Genomic DNA, 21401 nt, shown 5'->3' with positions numbered 1-21401 from the left:
CTTGGAAACTGAACAATAAAATAGCCTCCTCAAAAAAGACTGGATTATAGAAGACATTAAGGAGGGAATAAAGAAATTCACAGAATCTGATGAAAATGAAAACACTTCCTATCAAAACCTTTGGAACACAGCAAAAGCAGTGCTCAGAGGCCAATTTATATCAATAAATGCACACATACCAAAAGAAGAAAGGGACAAAATCAAAGAATTATCCCTACAACTTGAACAAATAGAAAGAAAGCAACAAAAGAAACCCACAGGCACCAGAAGAAAACAAATAATAAAAATTAGAGCTGAACTAACTGAAATAGAAAACAGAGAACCAATAGAAAGAATTAACAAGACCAAAAGCTGATTTTTTGAAAAAATCAACAAAATTGATAAACCACTGGCCAAAATGACAAAAGAAAAACAGGTGAGGAAGCAAATAACCTGAATAAGAAATGAGATGGGCGATATTGCAATAGACCCAACTGAAATTAAAAGAATCATATCAGATTACTATGAAAAGTTGTACTCTAACAAATTTGAAAACCTAGAAGAAATGGATGAAAACCTAGAAACACACTACCTACCTAAACTAACACAAACAGAGGTAGAACAACTAAATAGACCCATAACAAAAGAAGAGATTAAAAAGGTAAACAAAAAACTCTCAACAAAAAAAAAAGCCCTGGTCCGGATGGCTTCACTGCAGAGTTCTACCAAGCTTTCAGAGAAGAGTTAACACCACTACTACTAAAGGTATTTCAGAGCATAGAAAAGGATGGAATACTCCCAAACTCATTCTATGAAGCCACTGTATCCCTGATACCAAAACCAGGTAAAGATACCACAAGAAAAGAAAATTATAGACCTATATCCTTCATGAACGTAGATGCAAAAATCCTCAACAAAATTCTAGCCAATAGAATTCAACAACATATCAAAAAAATAATTTACCATGACCAAGTGGGATTCATACCAGGTATGCACAGAAGGTTCATCATTAGGAAAACAATTAATGTAATCCACCACAGAAATAAAACAAAAGACAAGAATCACAAGATTTTATCAATTGAGGCCAAAAAGGCTTTTGACAAAGTTCAACTCCCACTTATGATAAAAACTCTCAGCAAAACAGTAATAGTAGGAAAATTCCTCAGCATAATAAAGGGCATTTATACAAAGCCGAGAGCCAACATCACCCTAAATGGAGAAAGCCTGAAAGCATTCCCATTGAGATTGGGAAACAGACAAGGATGCCCTTTATCACCAGTCTTATTCAACATTGTGTTGGAGGCCCTAGCCAGAGCAATTAGTCTAGATAAAGAAATAAAGGTCATCCAGATTGGCAAGGAAGAAGTAAAATTATCTCTATTTGCAGATGACATGATCTTATACACAGAAAACCCGAAGGAATCCTCCAGAAAACTGCTGAAACTAATAGAAGAGTTCAGCAGAGGATCAGGATACGAGATAAACATACAAAAATCGGTTCTATTCCTCTACACCAACAATGAGAACATAGAAGAGGAAATCACCAAATCAATGCCATTTACAGTAGCCCCCAAGAAGATAAAATACTTAGGAATAAATCTTACCAGACATGTAAAAGACTTATACAAAGAAAACTACAGTACACTTCTGCAAGAAACCAAAAGAGACTTACATAAGTGGAAAAACATACCTTGCTCATGCATAGGGAGACTTAACATCATAAAAATGTCTTTTCCACCAAAAGTGATCTATTTAATGCAATTCTGATCCAAATCACAATGATATTCTTTAATGAGATGGAGAAACAAATCACCCACTTCATATGGAAGGGAAAGAGGCCCGGGATAAATAAGGCATTACTGAAAAAGAACAAAGTGGGAGGCCTTACTTTACCTGACTTTAGAACCTATATACCGTCACAGTAGTCAAAACAGCCTGGTGCTGGTACAACAACAGCTACATAGACCAATGGAACAGAATTGAGAATCCAGACTTAAATCTATCCACATACGAGCAGCTGATATTTGACAAAGGCCCCAAAACATTTAAATGGGGAAAAGACATTTAACAAATGGTGGTAGCATAACTGGATATACATCTGCAAAAAAATGAAAAAAGACCTATACCTCACTCCATGCACAAAAACGAGCTCAAAATGGATCAAAGACCTAAATATAAAATCTGAAACGATAAAGATCATGGAACAAAAAATAGGGACAACATGAAGAGCCCTAATACATGGCATGAACAGTATAGAAAACATTATTAAGAATGCAGAAGAAAAACTAGATAACTGGGAGCTCCTAAGAATCAAACACCTATGCTCATCCAAAGACTTCATCAAAAGAATAAAAAAGACTACCTACAGACTGGGAAAAAGTTTTTCGCTATGACATTTCCGATCAGCATCTGATCTCTAAAATCTACATGATACTGCAAAAACTCAACTCTAAAAAGACATATAACCCTATTAAAAAATGGGCAAAAGATATGAATAGACACTTCACTAAAGAAGACATTCGGGCAGCTAACAGATACATGAGGAAATGTTCATGATTATTAGCCATTTAGAGAAATGCAGATCAAAACTACAATGAGATTTCATCGCACTCCAGCAAGGCTGGCATTAATCCAAAAAACAGAAAATAATGTTGGAGAGGCTGTGGAGAGATTGGTACACTTATACACTGCTGGTGGGAATGTCAAATGGTACAACCACTTTGGAAATCGATTTAGCACTTCCTTAAAAAGCTAGAAATAGAACTACCATAGGATCCAGCAATCCCACTCCTCGGAATACATTCTAGAGAAATAAGAGCCTTTACACGAACAGATATATGCACACCCATGTTTATTGCAGCACTGTTTACAATAGCAACAAGATGAAAGCAACCAAGGTGCTCATCAACGGATGAATGGGTAAATAAATTATGGCATATGCACACAATGGAATACTACGCGTTGATAAAGAACAGAGAGGAATCTGTGAAACATTTCATAACATGGAGGAACCTGGAAGGCATAATGCTGAGTGAAATTAGTTGGTTGCAAAAGGACAAATATTGTATAATACCACTATTATAAGAACTTGAGAAATAGTTTAAACTGAGAAGAAAGCATTCTTATGTGGTTATGAGAGGGGAGAGGGAGGAAGGGTGGGAACGACGCATTCACTAATTAGATAGTAGATAAGAACTACTTTAGGTGAAGGAATAGACAGCACACAATACAGGGGAGGTCAGCACAATTGGACTAAACCAAAAGCAAAGAAGTTTCCTGAATAAACTGAATGCTTTGAAGGGCAGCGTAGCAGGGGCAGGGGTCTGGGGACCACAGTTTCAGGGGACATCTAAGTCAATTGGCATAATAAAATCTGTTAAGAAAACACTCTGCATCCCACTTTGAAGAATGGTGTCTGGGGTCTTAAATGCTAGCAAGCAGCCATCTAAGATGCATCAATTGGTCTCAACCCACCTGCATCAAAGGATAATGAAGAACACCAAGGACACAAGGTGATTATGAGCCCAAGAGACAGAAAGGGCCACATGAACCAGAGACTTCATCATCCTGAGACCGGAAGAACTAGATGGTGCCCGGCTACAACCGATGATTGCCCTGACAGGGAACACAACAGAGAACCCCTGAGGGAACAGGAGAGCAGTGGGATGCAGACCGCAGATTCTCGTAATCAGACTTAATGGCCTGATTGAGACTGGAAGGACCCCGGTGGCCATGTCCCCAGACCTTCTGTTGGCCCAGGACAGGAACCATTCCTGAAGCCAACTCTTCAGACATGGATTGGACTGGACAATGGGTTGGAGAGGGATGCTGGTGAGGAGTGAGCTTCTTGGATCAGGTGGACACTTGAGACTATGTTGGCATCTTGTGCCTGGAGTGTAGATGAGTGGGTAAAGGGGCTTAGAAGCTCGTGAAATGGACACAAAAAGAGAGAGTGGAGGGAGAGAGCAGGCTGTCTCATTGGGGGAGAGTAATTGGGAGTATGTAGCAAGGTGTATATAATGTTCTTATGTGAGAGGCTGACTTGATTTGTAAACTTTCACTTAAAGCACAATAAAAATTATTAAAAAAAAAAAACTTGGAATTAAGTGACTAAAAAAATCCAGAATGAACCTGTTTCAACAACTCCTAATTTTTCATGTCTTTGCATTTGTTTGTTGGACATTTATCCATATGCATGAAAAGTCAAATGTCTTTTTATGTTGATGACTGTTTCTATTCATTTTCATATTTTATATTGGACACCTTCCTTGTTATGTTTAGAGTCATTAAGCATGAAGCCTACATGGCTAAAACTGGAATTGCTATGGGCTTTCAAATGCTACCTGTAATTGCTATTACCATGGCTAATGACACCATAGAAATGATGATAAGCACAGAGAAATAAAGCAAATTGGATGTTTTAACCAGAATAGTGTGGATTAAAATGGGACTAACAAGCCTCATGTGGAAAGTCTGTATTTAAATAAGAAGTGTGTTCCTTTCCTGGAACTGAGATTTCCCTTTAAAGGCGTAGTTTGTTTCTGACTCCCCATGAGCACTCAGTGCCTATATACCATGGCATTCAGCAACTGTTGGAGTGTAGGGAAACTTTGTCATAATGAAATGTCATTTCTTCCTAAAAGTCTTGCACATTTAAATCTGTGGGAGTAATGAAGCTGATATCATCAAAATATCCCCTAGTCCTGAAAATTAAATGTTTTTTATTGTAAGCCCAAGTCAGCATTTTATCATAATTTCTTATGGATTTTCCTCTGTCCATGGAAAAAAAGGTATTAACTTTAGATCTGAGCTTTAGCTTTTTTTCACTATGCTGAAATTTGTATTAAAATGTTGTTAGTTTTCTTGCCAGTCACTAATTTTAAGCGATTTTAAATACTTGATTACTCTTGTTAACTTAGTTGCCAGCTGTTAGGAGAAGATGAAAATTATCATGGCCTGTCAGAATCGACTTGATAGCAATGGGTTCGGTTTGGTTTGTGCAGATTTGGAAAACTTCATTTTAAGGGATTTCTGTTGCAGTGTATGAGGAAGGGGTCAAAACATTAACTACACGGTTAACGTGCAGTGGGTAGTTGCAAATCTACTTTATCAGCTCTACCACTTGATTGTTAACCGTGTGGCTGTGGGAGAGTCAGTCTCCTGGGTATCTATTTACCAGGGTGGGAAATGGGAAAATAAGGATATCTGGAAACTATCATTCAGGGATATAAGGAGCAGATAAAATGATTTATATTAAAGAGCTTTATAAAACTATATTAAGCTGTACAGAGGTCAAAGTCTATTTTCATTTCTAAGCTGGAAATAATTACCAGGAAATTTAACTTTCCTGTGAATCTGGTAAATGTTCTTATTTCTTTGAGAAGTTACAGCAGATTCCACAGGGACCCCAGTTCATCCAGGTGTGTTCTCAAGTTCTACAGAAGAAATTTTTAACCCAGACCTCTCAGAAAAGGGGGAACCTGTAAATACCTGATTTTTTGGCACCCATGAAAAAATTAGCTTCTGGAACTATGGGCCTTTTGTACAAAAAAAGACCTTTAAATTACTATTATTTTTATCAATAGTGACCTTTTGGAATTATCAGGGTTATCATAGTGACAATTTTCATTTTCTGTTTTCTGATTATACATAAGATAAGGATAAGAAAACAGCATTTCTCATACATAAAGGTGAAATAAGAGAAAATGTCATTGTGTTCTCCTTTTTTTTTTGACTTGTGTCTTTGAATTTCTTACTGAAATTCTGGAACTTAAATGTGTATTATATATAAGTTGAAAATATGTAAATTTAGTTGTAAAGGTTAAGCCCAGCTACTTATCTTTCACATACATATATGGGAGGTTCGTACTTAAATTTATGCATCACATTTTATTGGGATGTAGCTAATTTATTGGACTCTACAAATGAAATTCAACCTGATATCACCCTAGATACGTGTTACTTGATTAGCAATGCTAATCAAGTTTTCTTGTTTACATTAGTAGTTCTCATCTACATTTTAAGGTTATTTTACTTGTTTTCTCCTTTGAGGCTAATTGGCTTTTGATAGCTTTCAAATCTATGTAGCTATAATCAAATGAGGGGATTACTTTTTAAATATTAAGAGTGGAGATGGTCATAAAAATAAAATATCTAATAATTATAAAGTTGAGTAAGGTGTTGTTGGTTGCCATTGAGTCTGTTTTCAACTCATAGCGATCCTATGGGACACAGTAGAACTGTCTGATAGGGTTTTCTAGGCTGTAGTCTTTATAGGAGCATATCTCCAGGCCTTGCTGCTGTGCACAAGTTGAATGGGTTCAAACTGCCAACCTTTTGGTTAGCAACTGAGTGCTTAGCCACTGCACAACCAGGGCTCATTGAATATGGTATATTATACTATAAAGACTAGAATTTACTAAGTGCCTGCTTTCGCTCACCACCTTTCTTAGGACACTATGGAAGGGGTCGTTGAGGGAGCTGATCAATGGAAGGGGTTGTTGAGGGAGCTGATCAGTCATGGGCAATGTTACGCTGCATCCCTACCCTGGTAACCATGTGCTGTTGGGCCAGTTCAGACTCACGGCAACCCCATGTGTGTCAGGGTAGAACTGTGCTCCATAGGGTTTTCAGTGGCTGGTTTTTCAGAAATAGACAGCCAGGACTTTCTTTTGAGGTGCCTCTGGGTAAATTCAAACTACCAGCCTTTTGGTTAGCAGCTTGAATGTGTTAACCTTTTCCCCACCCAAGGACTTCTATGTCCCTGCTCCACATTCATATAATGCACACATTTGACCTTTCCCCATTTCCAAAATTGGCATCCTTTTCCATCTGGCATTTTAGGTCAACCAACAATGCACAATTCAGGATGCAAAATAGTCTGGACCTACTTCACAGAGTGGTTTATTTGGCTTCTGTCTCAAGGGTTCATATCCAGATCTTGCCAGATAATGGTATTCACAGAGCTAATAAAGGGTTAATAAAGGATGCCCTCTCAGAAAAGTTTTTCTTGCAAACCTGAGGTCAAATCAGAGTGATGGTATTTACTTAGAAAACTCTTGGTGCCAGCAGCTTCCAGTCTAAGAGAAAGGGATTGTGTAGCCTCAGCCTCATAAACACTGATATTTAAATCTCATTCAATATAAACTCTGCAAGTGATTATTAGAAATAGCTAAGCTGTCAGACACAAAACAGGACTCGCAGACAAGTGCTACAACATAAACAGCAGTTACCCCCAGCAGGACAACAAAGCAGTGACTCTGGCTTTGTAAACACTATTAAAAAAGACAAGCCATTAAATCACAGAATTTATAGATTTTTTTGCATAGCATAAGCTTACTGCAATAGAGGGTACTTTATCACTGGGAACACATTGAGACATAGAAAGAATATAAAATGTAAGATTTCAAGACTTTTTTTTGTGTGTTTGTGTGATACGAACATCTTGTAAAGGAAGAGAGTAGAATAATATAGTCATGTTAATTTGTTGTTCTATAAGTTTCTTGCTATACTGAAGTTTGCTTTAATACTTATGTGTTAAGTACATGTTTATGATCCTAAAGTGATTTATAAATAAAGACATACGTTTCTGAACTCAATACTTTTAATACATTTTGTGCATAGAACATCTTTTATCTGTGGAAATGAGGTTCTGCCATTTCACAATCATCAGCAATCCATAATCCGCACCTGGTTTCCTCTGGGCATTATATTGCAAGTGGCTACTTCTTCCCAATTTTTTTTTTTTTCCTAGCATGAATGCAGAACCATGTTTCAGTAATCCTTGATGAGATATCAACATTTTTACCTGGATCCAAACCAGAGAAATACCAAATTCCATAGAGCTTAAAACAACTTCAGATTTTCTGTGTTTTAAAACCATCTTCGGGCAGGAGATCACACTTAAAATCATACTTGCCCAGGAGATCTTTCATTAGAATTCTGTACTGCTAGCTTCTTAAGTCTTTTCAGCCAGAAATGAATCAGTGACCTATGGCAGGGAAGAACACAATTGACATTTCTCAAATTGAAAGAACTGACGAGAAAATTCAAGCCTTGAGTTGGAATATTGAAGGATTCTGTGGGCAACACATTGAACAACACAAGAAACATCAAAAGAAGATGGAAGGAATACACACAGTCACTGTACCAAAAACACTGATTGATGTTCAACCATTTCAGGAGGTAGCATATGAGCAAGAACTGCTGGTACTGCAGAAGTACAAGCTGTGTTGAAAGCATTGGCAAAAAAACAAGGCTCCAGGAATTGACATTAAGTCTGGTATTTTTACAAGAATTTGAAGTCTGCATCCCACTGCTCTCCTGCCCCCTCAGGGGTTCTCTGTTGTGTTCCGTGTCAGGGCAGTCATGGGTTGTAGCTGGGCACCATCTAGTTCTTCTCATCACAGGATGATGTAGTCTCTGGTTTATGTGGCCCTTTCTGTCCCTTGGGCTCATAATTACCTTGTGTCTTTGGTGTTCATTCCCCTTTGGTCCAGGTGTGTTGAGACCAACTGATGCATCTTAGATGGCCGCTTGCTAGCGTTTAAGACCCCAGACACCACTCTGCAAAGTAGAATGTTTTCTTAATAGATTTTATTATGCCTATTGACCTAGATATCCCCTGAAACCATGGTCTCCAAACCCCCACCCCTGCTATGCTGGCTTTCAAAGAGTTCAGTTTATTCAGGAAACTTCTTTGCTTTTGATTTAGTCCAGTTGTGCTGACCTTTCCTGTATTGTGTGTTGTCTTTCCCTTCACCTAAAATAGTTCTTATCTACTACCTAATTAGTGAAAACCTCTCCTTCCCTCCCTACCTCCCCACTCTCGTAACCATCGAAGAATATTTTCTTCCCTGTTTAAACTATTTTTTGAGTTCTTATAATAGTGGTCTCATACAGTATTTGTCCTTTTGCAACTAACTAATTTCACTCAGCATGATACCTTCCAGATTCCTCCATGTTATGAAATGTTTCACGGATTCATCATTGTTCTTTATTGATGCATAGTATTCCATTGTGTGAATATACCACAATTTATCCATTCATCCGTTGATGGGCACCTTGTTTGCTTCCATCTTTTTGCTGTTGTAAACAGTGCTGTAATGAACATGGGTGTGCATGTATCTGTTTGTGAAAAGGCACTTATTTCTCTAGGATATATTCCATGGAGTGGGATTGCTGAATCGTATGGTAGTTCTATTTCTAGCTTTTTAAGGAAATGCCAAATCGATTTCCAAAATGGTTGTACCATTTTACATTCCCACCAGCAGTATATAAGTGTTTCAGTCTCCCCACAACCTCTCCAACATTTATTATTTTGTGTTTTTTGGATTAATGCCAGCCTTGTTCAAGTGAGATGGAATCTCATTGTAGTATACCTACTTTTATAGGAAAAACAACTGTACAAAACATTCCAAAAAGTTTAGTGCAACGTCATTCATATGCCGGATGCCTAATATCAGCAGAAGTTTTCCCTTTTGTTTACTACTTTTCAGTACTGGGGCCCTGTTGTGCAGTGATTAAGAGATACAGTTGCTAGCCAAAAGTCAGCAGTTCAAATCTACCAGCCTCTCCTTGGAAACCCTGTGAGGGCAGTTCTGCTCTGTCCTAAAGAGTCACTATGAGTCAGAATTGACTTAACGGTAACGGGTTTGTTTTGCTTTTGGTTTTCAGTACTGCCCATAGCATACCTATTTTAATAAATCTAAGTGTATTGTTTTACACCATTTAATACTTTGATTTTTTTTATCTTTAGCTTAACCTTAGAGCATATACATTTTCCTGATTGCTATCTGTATTTCACATTATTTTTAGTAGCTGCATAGTTGTCTATCTTAATAATGTATAAATCACCTACGGCAAACTCAACCTTAAGATTTTAACTAACTTCTTGTTATAGATGATGCCACAATGAAGATACATGCCTGCCTGGGATCTTTGCGGTATATTGGATTTTTCATCAGACAGGTAAATGATAACTGTTCCTCATATAGTGACAAGATGTCACTCTAGATGTTGTTTTGGCATCTGTGCTGTTCTGGCTATCTATTGCTGTGTTACAGACCACCCCACAGTTAGTGGTGGAAAGCTACAACTACTTTTTATGCTGGGAGGGTGAAGGAGAAGAGGTATTAAAATGTGTGTCTTAATATATACACAATACCATATTGTGATAAATGCTATAAAAGAAAAGTGATGAGAGTGATGTGTGAAGAATGAGATGGATCCAGGCTACTACAGAGATGGAGGTAAAGCATTTGAAACAGAAAAACATCGTGTGAAAATGACATTTGTGGTTTAAGAATGGAGGGGATGCCAATTTGACTACTGTATGAGTGAGGAAAACACTGGTGTAGGAAGAGGCGAGACAGGCAATGCCTGCTCTAGCAGGGTCCTGTAGGTCAGTTGAATAGTCTGAATTCTATTCTCAGCGTAAAAGGAAATCATTAAATGGTTTTCAGAGAGATGACATGATGTGGTGTATGTTTTAAGAAGAACTTTTTTGTGTGGAGAATAGGTTGAAGTAGACCAGAGGGATAGCACAGAGATCTGATAGGTGCCAACTCTAATTTAGGTGAGAGATAATCATAGATGGTAGTGGAGGAGAAAAAAATTGGAATGCTTTTGAGAGGTATCTTGAATTTTAATTGAAAATATTAGTGATGAATGAGATGCGGGGGAGTAGGGTGAAAAAGGTATCCACAGTGACTCCTTTGGTTTATCAATCCTTAATGGCAGACAAAGCCATAGAATGATGAGTTACACTCTGCATGTTGTGGAGGTGTCAAATGGCTGGGAGCCAGGCAGTGGCCTGGGGAGAAATGTTGGAAATGAGAAGGAAGAGTTCCTGATGGTTGAAATTAAAAAAAAATACTGCCAACTCCTTAAACGATCCTAAAGGCACTAAGGCCAGTGTGGCTGGTGGAGATTAAACATGGGCTTTATAAGTCACAACAAGGACTCTGGATTTCACTATTAGTAAGATGGGAAGCCATTGAAGAGTTTTGTGCAAAAGATAGACATGGTCTCATAATGCTTTAATAGAATCACTCTGTGTTGAAGCCAAGTTGCCTAAAGGCAAGGCCTGATTCAAGGAGACGGTTTGGGAGGTGAATGCAGTGGTACATTCTGAATTCAGAAACACATGATAGTGGCTTATACTAGTTTGTCGGTTTTAGAGGTGGAAAGCAGAGGTCAAGTTCTAGGAAATCTTTGCGAGTCATTTGCTTTACAAATGAAGAAATATATTGGTAATCATAATTCCTTGTAGTCTTCCAGAAAGCATAGTTTAAAATGTCATTGAGTATTTTATTAAAGCAAGTGTACCTTGCTGAAAAAAGTTATCACACATTGTGGTGAAATATCAAAGGACGATGCTACCACATCCACTTTGAGTGTGAGAATTAAATTTCTTCATGAAAGCACTGAAAACACCAAGTTGAAAGTAACTTCCAGTTGTTGTGCTTAACTTGTAGATACAAATTTTGTGTATAGACATATATATCTGCTTCCAAGTAGGAGGACAATTGGACTGTTGGTAATACGCTCTCACATGTACTGCCCTCCTTTGGTGAATAACATAAATCTCAAGGTATCTCGCCTGGGACTCTTAGAAGTATTTTATGCAATGTTATGCAATGTGTGTACCTTGTTAGGTTCTGATTCAAATAAACCAACTGAAAAAAGAAAAAGTTACTTTGGGAAATATGAGCTCCTAATGGATATTTAAGGAGCCCTGGTGGCAGAGTGGTTAAGTGCTTGGCTGCTAACTGAAAGGTTGGCGGTTTGAATCCACCAGTTGCTTCATGGGAGAAAGATATGGCAGTCTGCTTCTGTAAAGATTTACGGCCTTGGAAACTCTGTTGGAAAGTCCTACTCTGTGCTGTAGGGTTGCTATGAGTGGGAATCGACTTGACAGCAATGAGTTTCTTTTTTTAATGGCTATTTGATGACATTAAGGAATTTTAGGTATAATAATAATGATGATATGATTATGCTTTAAAATGATACAGTAATTATGCTTATCTTTTTAGAGATACATACTGCAGTACTAACTGATGAAATTCTATAATGTCTAGGATTTGTTTCAAAACAAGCCTTTGTGTGTGTGTTGTGTGTATGTGTATTGGAGGATGATGAAATGAATGGGGGTGTAAATAAAACAAACTGGCCATAAGTTGATAATTTTAAATGCTGAAAAATGTGTATAAGTGTTCATTATGCTATTTGGTCAAATTTTAGGATTTTGTGTATTAAAAAGTCTTTTAAAAAAGGGGCTGTTATACTACAAATGATGTGATAAGAAAATAATATGGAGAGAAGGTCTGACTGCCAGGAGCATCTTGCAGTGTGATAATTAGTGGTGATCACCTCCATCTGGGGCATGGTCTAGAGGTTTAGAAATTCCATTTTTAGGGCATCCAGAAGTTGTTAAACCCATGCAACTTATTATGTTAATCAAATTAAAAATATTTCAAGTTGGGGAAATTTTTTTTATTATCCAAATTTTCTTGGATTTCTACCATATGCACTTCTTACACACCATCAGAGTAGAAAGTTATTGATGTAGAAGCTGCCAGAGGAAGAGGAGATGTATCATGTTGAGGGGTGTGCTATTCATGCCATGATGAGGCCTGGTAAGTCCTTCCTGTTCCTAGGTAGAGGGCACTTCAGGGATTAAAAGGCCATTGTCCCTCTCCCAAATTTTCTTGAGCAGTTTTGACATACACATATTATTAATTCTACGTCCTTGAGTTCCTTTCATTCAGGCTTTTCTCTGATCGTATTCTGTGGTAAAGTTATCTGAGTGAGAGTTTTAGGCATATATGCTAATTGTGGAAACCCTGGTGGTATAGTGGTTAAGTGCTACAGCTGCTAACCAAAGGGTCGGCAGTTCAAATCTGCCAGGCGCTCCTTGGAAACTCTATGGGGCAGTTCTACTCTGTCCTATAGGGTCGCTATGAGTCAGAATCAACTCGATGGCACTGGGTTTGGTTTTTTTTTTTAATGCTAATTGTCATTGACCATGGATCAGGAAACACTCTAGCTATGTGACTGTTCCCGTGGGTCTCTTGTATAGATTGCTGAACTTGTTCATTAATTGTTGGATTTTCCTAATGTCATTCTTAGGTAGTCACCATGACATTTGTTTATACCTTGCTGTTGTACCAGAAGATAGGAAGCCAGGGGAGAGATAACCTTTCCTTTGCAAATTACATAATGACCTTATTGGCAGAGAGGTCAATTTTGGTAGATGGTTGTAGGTACACGTTTTGTGGCAATATTTGGACTGCAGTCCAAATATTAGCTAGTTAGTAATTGTATTAATTTTCTATTACTGTGTGTGCAACAGATTATCACAATTTAGTGGCTTGAAACACACCTAGTTATTATCTCACAGTTTTATAAATCAGAAGTCTCTGTTGGGCTCTCTACTCAGTCTCACAAGGCTAAAATCAAATTGTTGGCCAGATATGTTCTCATCTGGAGCTTGAGGCTGCCTTTCAAGCTCATTCTTGTTACTGGGCAGAATTCAGTTCTTGTAGTTACAGAACTGAGATCCTTGTTTCTTTGTTGGTTGTTGGCCTGGGTTTGCTATTGACTCCTTGAAGTTACTTTTCTCTGGTCCTTGCACATGGCCCTCCCATTTTAAAGCCAGTAATGGTGTGTCGAATCTTTTTGCACTTCATATCTGACTTCCCCTTCTGTCCCATGACAGAGAAAACTTTTTGGTTTTGAAAAGGGTTCATGTGATTAGATCAACTCACCCAAATGGTACCCCTATTTTAAGATCAACTGTGTCATATAACATAACAGACTCATGGGAGTGATAGCTTGTCATATTCGTAGGTTTTGGAAATGGAGGTAGAACATCTTTGGGAGGTTATCTTCAAATTTCACCTACCACAGTTATCCTAGCCCACAGTCTAGCCTCAGCCTCTAAAAGTGGCTTTTAAAAATTCTATTCTTGAATTAAGTATGCAGTGATTTTATTGAATTTTAAAAATTCCTATATGTTTGTGGAAAAAAAAAAAGTTCTGCAAAGAAAAAAGATGAATTGTTATAGTGGTGTTTGTACATGTGTGTCTTTGGCTACAAGCATCAAGAATGTGAAGGATCGGATCTACTATTATTATTTTCAAGGATACACGTTTTTACTGTATATTGTATAATTTACTATATATATAGTTTTACTGTATAATTAGAAGAAAACTATTTATACAAACATCATGCAAGATAAAAATGTTCTGGATACATAGTCATAACTTTTATACTCATTTCCAGCTTCCCTGCCTAGTACTGTTGTAATAAACTTAGTTTAAGACCAGATCTATTGCTATCAGCAACCTTGATCATAAAACATGACTATGTAATCAAATACAATAAAATACATATTTGAGGAATAGTAATAACTGGCATATATAACATATCTCTCCATCAAGTATTAAAATGTATTTGTGTATGTCTATTTGTATATGTCACCATTATATATGATTTTTTTTCTGGCTATAGAAGTAATACATGTTAGTTATAAAAATTATAGAACCTACTATTAAGGTTTTATATGCATTCTTCAAGTATTTTTTCTATGATATGTATATATTATCTTACTACATTTTTATATCTTTTGTGTCTTACTATATTTTAATACAAGAGAGGCCTATTTCATATAGTAGTCTTGTAATTTGCTTTAATGACTTGATATATCTTAAATGCCTTTCCATAGCATTCTGTGCTTATTTTAAAATACTGTTTCTCAATTTTTGGCTCCAAATGGTATATAATTTTTATCTTGATTATAATAGGGGACAATTGTATACTTCCTTAGATTTTTGTGAGCTTCTACAGAGTAAGTCATATGGAAATTATTGAAATCTGTTGTAGGAAAAAAAAATTTCAAAACAACTATTCAGATAAACATGACTGTTGTTTATTTGATTAGACAAGGGAAAAGAGCTGTTGAATGTCATTTCGTGATTTTGTCAGTATTCAAGTACTGAATTGGGAGAATGAACATCAAGTTTGTTGATAGCTAAACCAATTTCTTCTGCTTAAAAAAGAAAATGTGTCCAAGGTTAATTTCTATGACACTGTCTAAAACTACATTTTCAGAGAGATAAAAAACCAGCTGAACAAACTCCAGATGTTTCTCTAAATTACCATATTCAAGTGGTAGTATAAACCCTAACTCAAAAAGAGCTAGATTACTATATATATATATATGAACAAATATTATAAGTGGTTTCTCATGTATAAAAATATTTATGTACAAAATATATATTATATATTGTACATGAGAAAGTACTTATATATTTGTTGATTAAAACCATCCAAATATTTTTTATTGTCTAACCTGTGTCAGATACTCTTCTAGGCAGTCGAGGTGTATCAGGGATCAAAAGGGACAAACATCATTGCCCTCATAAAACTACATTTGAGCACTTATGAACATATTTACATTCCCTAGCTTATATACTTTATTGTAATTATTGATACTGATATACACACATGCAGTTGGAATTTTCTTAGAAAATAATTACTGCCCTCGACTGATACAAAACTCAGATCTAAATAATCAAAGTATAACCTGAGAATAATCTGATTTTTTGCCCAATTTTAGACAATATCAGGAGAAAATCTGAATAACTCATATAACAGCCAATTGTATAGCGTGATATGTATTTATATTATCTGTTATTTCTCAAACATTTGGTCTCTGTCTTCTTATGTGAGAGCAGAGCTGGCTGTCTTCCAAACCAGTTTCACTCTTCTTCCTGGGCATTCACCTTGTCATGGATTGAATTGTGTTCTCCCAAAATATGTATGAACTTGGTTAGGCCATGATTCCCAGTATTGTGTGGTTGTCCTCCATTTTGTTATTGATGTAATTTTCCTATATGTTATAAATACTAACCTCTGTCTGTGGTTAGTGAATAAGATTAGATTGTGTTCAAGAGGATTAGGGTGCGATGTAACACCCTTCCTCAGATCACATCCCTGATCCAATGTAAAGGGAGTTTCTCTGGGGTGTGGTCTGCATCACCTTTTATCATACAAGAAGTAAAAGGAAAGGGAAGCAAGCAGAGAGATGGGGACCTCATACCACTGAGAAAGCAGCGCCATCCTTTGGACCTGGAATTCCTGCATGGAGAAGCTCCTAGACCAAGAGAAGATTGATGACAAGTACCTCCCTCCAGAGCCAACAGAGAGAGAAAGCCTTTCACTGGAGCTAGCACCCTGAATTTGGACTTTTAGTCTCCTAGACTATGAGAGAATAAATTTCTCTTTGTTAAAGTCATCCACTTGTAGTATTTCTGCTAGAACAACACCAGATAACTGAGACACACCCGGACTATATTTCCCTGCTTCCCTTGCAGTTAGATATGGCTATGTGAGGGAGTGAGGAAGCCAGTGCTATGTTGGCAGATGTGATGTGCACCAATTCCAACCACGGCACACATAAAACTGCAGTTGGAGATCTTTTGTGCTCTGCCTGTCATGCTGGCTTGAGGCAAAAGTGCATGGTGATCTTGGGAACCTTATATTGAAGATGGTGGAGCCAATGTGTGGTGAAAAATATGTCTAGAAGACTTGGTACTCAGTTTTCACTTGGTGGAGAGCAGCCTGCTGAATAGAAACATCCATTTTAGACTTTGGGTTGAGACATTTTGTGTACATCAGCTAGAGTTACCTTAACTATTGTACTTCCTCCCTTAAACATTAAAGGGAAATAGGAGTATCAATAGATTTGTACGAAAATAGCCATTTAAGAGTTTAGAATATATTTTTATATCAAAAAAGGGTATCTCTCTAAAAATAATTTCTCTCTTTCTACCTCTCTCCCTACCTCCCTCCCTTCTTTTCTTTCAATAGGAATCCAACTTGTTTTAACTCCTTCCCTCTGATTGCCAGCACAAGGAGTCAGAGGAATTTATTTTGTGTATTTACTTTCATTTACCTTTAAAAAAAAAACTTTTTTTTTTTTTTTAATTGAACAGGACTCCATCTAAAGTATAAGAGTGAGGACCCAATGAGAAGGGAATGAGACAAGTAAATTTTTTATCAAATTTTCTCTGATTACACAAAACTTGTTCAGAAATACCTAGAGGAATATCCCATTTGTAGTCAGTGTAACCAAGAGTTCGACTATGGTTTGAATCTAGTGGCAAGTGCATGTAGGATAGTCTTGAAGTGAATAACTTGTTATTTTTTTTTTTAAAGGATCAATTGAACAATCAGTTTTTTTAAGAAAAAATATTTTTCTATCAAAGAGGATGTGAGTCAATGAAAAGTCAAGCATTAAGAGCAAAATCGATTAGTAATATTTCCAGGACTGGGTAATAACAGAAAGAGCACAGAGGACTGCAGATTCAGAAAAATAATCTGAACTCTAATTTTGGAAAAAATACCTAAGAGTGGACGGTATAAGCAACACAAAATTCCAAGGAAATTCTTCATTATCATTTTGACTTGTTAAATAAGCATTATATTTGTTATTGGAAATATCTCAAGAGGTACCATAAGGATGGAAATGAACAGATAAAAATATTTTCTAAACTAGATAAAAATTAGTTTTCAGAGACTTAGAACTAAAGAGCTCAGAATGAATTATTAAGCAAATGGTTTGGGTGTACTTAGAAAAGAAAATACTGATCATTAGGAGCAGCAAACATGTTTAACAAGTTCAAGTCTTGCCAAATTAACCTGCTATTCTTTTTTTAAAGGATCATTAGGCTGAGAGATGAGGAGATTGACAGTGTTCTTATATATTTTGATGCAAGACAGGCATTCCACAAAGGTTGCTTATATACAAGAAAGACTCATATGCTCTATAATTTTACACTAACGTGGACTTGTGATTGGTTTATAAGTGGATGTGGAGGCAACTAGTGCCAAAATTGTTAAAATTTTTACTTAGGCTCACTTAGCCAGGAAAAATACTCTCTTCTTATTTCACATTCACTAGAAAAATAATCTTATTTAGTTTTGAAGAGAAGAACATGATCTTATATTCATATTTAATATTTTAAAGTAATGCCTTATAGACTTAGAAATTACCCAGTGATTTAATAATACGTTGCAATTTATTTAAATAGCAAGATTCACAAACAACACAACACATATAAAGCACCACTGTATGCACAAATTTTGGTAGTTATATAAATATACACCTGTTTCAGTAATAACATAGATTATTCATAAATAAGTCATGATGTATACATATCTTACCCATATTTTGATCAAGATAGGGGAAAGATTAAGCATTCTAAGTAGAGATATGGAGATACATTTTTTAAAAAACTTCTAGAAGTGAAAAAATACAGTATCTGAGTTGAAGAATACACACCAGATGGGATTAGCAAACAGAATAGATGGCAGGAAAAAAAAAAAAAAGATTAGTAAATTTGAAAATACAGCAATAGAGACTAGCCAAAATGAAGCACAAAGAGAAAAAAGAATGGAAAATCAATCAATCAAACAACAACAAAAAAAGCCAGAGTATCAATGAGTTGTGGTACAAATTCAGTTAGCCTCATATAGAGTCACCAAAGGAAAGGGAGAGGGAGGGACAGAAAAAAATACGTGGAGAAATAATGGCATCTAAATTTGATGGAAAATGTAATTTCATATGCGAGAATTTCACAAACCCAAACACTGGAAACATGAAAAATTTCCAAATCATGACAGGGAACACAACAGAGAGTCCCTGACGGAGCAGGAGAAAAGTGGGGTGCAGAACTCATATTCTCGTAAAAAGACTAGACTTAATGGTTTGACTGAGACTAGAGAGACCCTAGAAGACATGGCCCCTGGACTCTCTGTTAACCCAGAACTAAAACCATTCCTGAAGCCAACTCTTCAGACTAAGAATAAACTGGACTATAAAAACATAAAATGACAGTAGTGAAGAGTGTGCTTCTTAGTTCAAGTAGATATAAAAAATAGAGGAGACTAAATGGATTTTTTTTTTTTTTTTAAATGGATAGCTCCTGTCTGGAGGCGAGATGAGAAGGCAGAAAGGGATAGGAGCTGGTTGAATAAGGGACATGGGAAATCGGGGGTGGAAAGGAGGAATGTGCAATCATATTATAGGGAATGTGCAATCATATTGTAATAGTAACTAGATCATATTAACTAGACTCACATAACAATGTGTGTTTAAGTTTTTGTATGTGATACTACCTTGAGCTGTAAACTTTCAACTGAACCACAATAAATTAAAAAAATTACAAATCATACTGAAACCAGTTACTTTAAATCAGCGATAAAGAGAAAATATTAAAAGAAGTTGGAGGAAAGGCACATTTATACAAAGGAATAAAGATGAGAATGGCAGAATGCTTCTCGTTGGAAAGAACACAAACAGAAGACAACTGAGCAGCATTTTTAAAATACTGTAAGAAATAAAAATCCTAGAATTCTATCCCCAGTGAAAATATCTTTCAAGAATGAAAGTGATAAAGCAATATCGACTTTTCAAGACATACAAAGCTGAAGACTGTATCAACAGCAGACTAAAATACGGAAATTGATGTTTAAGGAATTCCTCAGGCAAAAGTATTCCAGTAATCAAGGTTCAGTAAACAGGAAGGAACCTATTAGAGTGGTAAAAATGGGCATATTTTGCCTGTAGGATGAAAAATACCATAATATTAGAGCTGCTCAGAAAATGTTGGGTGACCACTTGGAAAACTTTCGATGTAAGACTGATTCTTAAAAGTTTTTGTTCAACCCCAAGATTCTGTGACTCAAAACAGGAAAAAATTTGTTTTTCTAAATTTTTATTGTGCTTTAAGTGAAAGATTACAAATCAAGTCAGTCTCTCATACAAAAATTTATATACACCTTGCTATATGCTTCTAGTGGCCCTCCCCCTGATGAGACAGTACAATCCTTCTCTCCACCCTCTATTTCCATGTCCATTCAGCCAGCTTCTGTCCCCCTCTGCCTTCTCATCTCCCCTCCAGACAGGAGTTGCCCACATAGTCTCATGTGTCTACTTGATCTAAGAAGCTCACTCTTCGCCAGTATCATTTTCTATCTTATAGTCCAGTCCAATCCCATTCTGAAGAGTTGGCTGTGGGAATGGTTCCTGTCCTGGGCTAACAGAAGGTCTGGGGACCATAACCTCCAGGGTCCTTCTACTTTCAGTCAGATCATTAAGTCTGGTCTTGTTATGAGAATTTGAAGTCTTCATCCCACTGCTCTCCTGCTCCTTCAGGGGTTCTCTGTTGTGTTTCCTGTCAGGGCGGTCCTGAGTTGTACCTGGGCACTATCTAGTTCTTCCGGTCTCAGGCTGAGGTAGTCTCTGATTTATGTGGCCCTTTCTGCCTCTTGGGCTCATAATTACCTTGTGTCTTTGGTATTCTTCATTCTTCTTTGCTCCAGGTGGGTAGAGACAATTGATGCGTCTTAGATTGGGTAGATGGCTGCTTGCTAGCATTTAAGAGCCCAGATGCCACTCTCCGAAGTGAGATGCAGAATGTTTTCTTAATAGATTTTATTTTAATAGATTAATAATTGACCTAGATGTCCCCTGAAACCATGGTCCCCAAACCCCTGCCCCTGCTATGCTGGCCTTCAAAGCATTCAGTTTGTTCAGGAAACTTCCTTGCTTTTGGTTTAGTCCAGTTGTGCCGACCTCTCCTGTATTGTGTATTATCTTTCCCTTCACCTAAAATAGTTCTTGTCTACTATCTAATTAGTCAATACCCCTGTCCATCTGTCCTTCCCCACTCTTGTAACCATTAAAGAATATTTTCTTCATTTAAACTGTTTCTTGAGGTCTTATAATAGTGGTCTCATACAATATTTGTCCTTTTGCAACTGACTAATTTCACTCCGCATAGAGTCTTCCAGATTGCTCCATGTTATGAAATGTTTCACGGATTCATCATTGTTCTTTATCGATGGGTAATATTCCACTGTGTGGATATACCGTAATTTATTTATCCATTCGTCCATTGATGAGCAGCTGGTTTGCTTCCATCTTTTTGCTTTTGTAAACAGTGTTGCAATGAACATGGGTGTGCATATATCTGTTCATGTAAAGGCTCTTAGTTCTCTAGGATATATTCCAAGGAGTGGGATTGCTGGATCATATGGTAGTTCTATTTCTAGTTTTTTAAGGAAGCGCCAAATCGATTTCCAAGGTGGTTGTACCATTTTACATTCCCACCAGCAGCATATAAGTGTTCCATTCTCTCCACAACCTTCCCAACATTTATTATTTTGTCTTTTTGGGGTTAATGCCAGCCTTGTTGGAGTGAGATGGATTCTCATTGTAGTTTTGATTTGCATTTCTCTAACGGTTAATGGTCACGGGCATTTCCTCATGTATCTGTTAGCTACCTGAATGTCTTCTTTAGTGAAGTGCCTGTTCATATCCTTTGCCCGTTGCTTAATTGGGTTATTTATCT

General features: G+C 36.8%; 1 protein-coding gene across 1 annotated transcript in view; it reads left to right on the top strand.

Moving 5' to 3' along the window:
• The window catches only part of LOC126081573 (uncharacterized), a 786258-nt gene that overhangs the window by 458981 nt on the left and 305876 nt on the right, over positions 1-21401 (top strand). Inside the window, exon 6 of the mRNA XM_049893546.1 lies at positions 9881-9948. The gene's annotated coding sequence lies outside the window, so the exon portion shown is untranslated. The remainder of the gene's footprint in view (positions 1-9880; positions 9949-21401) is intronic.

This window comes from Elephas maximus, chromosome 8 (assembly GCF_024166365.1).
Source record: "Elephas maximus indicus isolate mEleMax1 chromosome 8, mEleMax1 primary haplotype, whole genome shotgun sequence".
NCBI classification, from domain to species: Eukaryota; Metazoa; Chordata; class Mammalia; order Proboscidea; family Elephantidae; genus Elephas; species Elephas maximus.
Note: the sequence above shows the minus strand (reverse complement) of the source record. Positions and strands in the feature narration are given on the sequence as shown.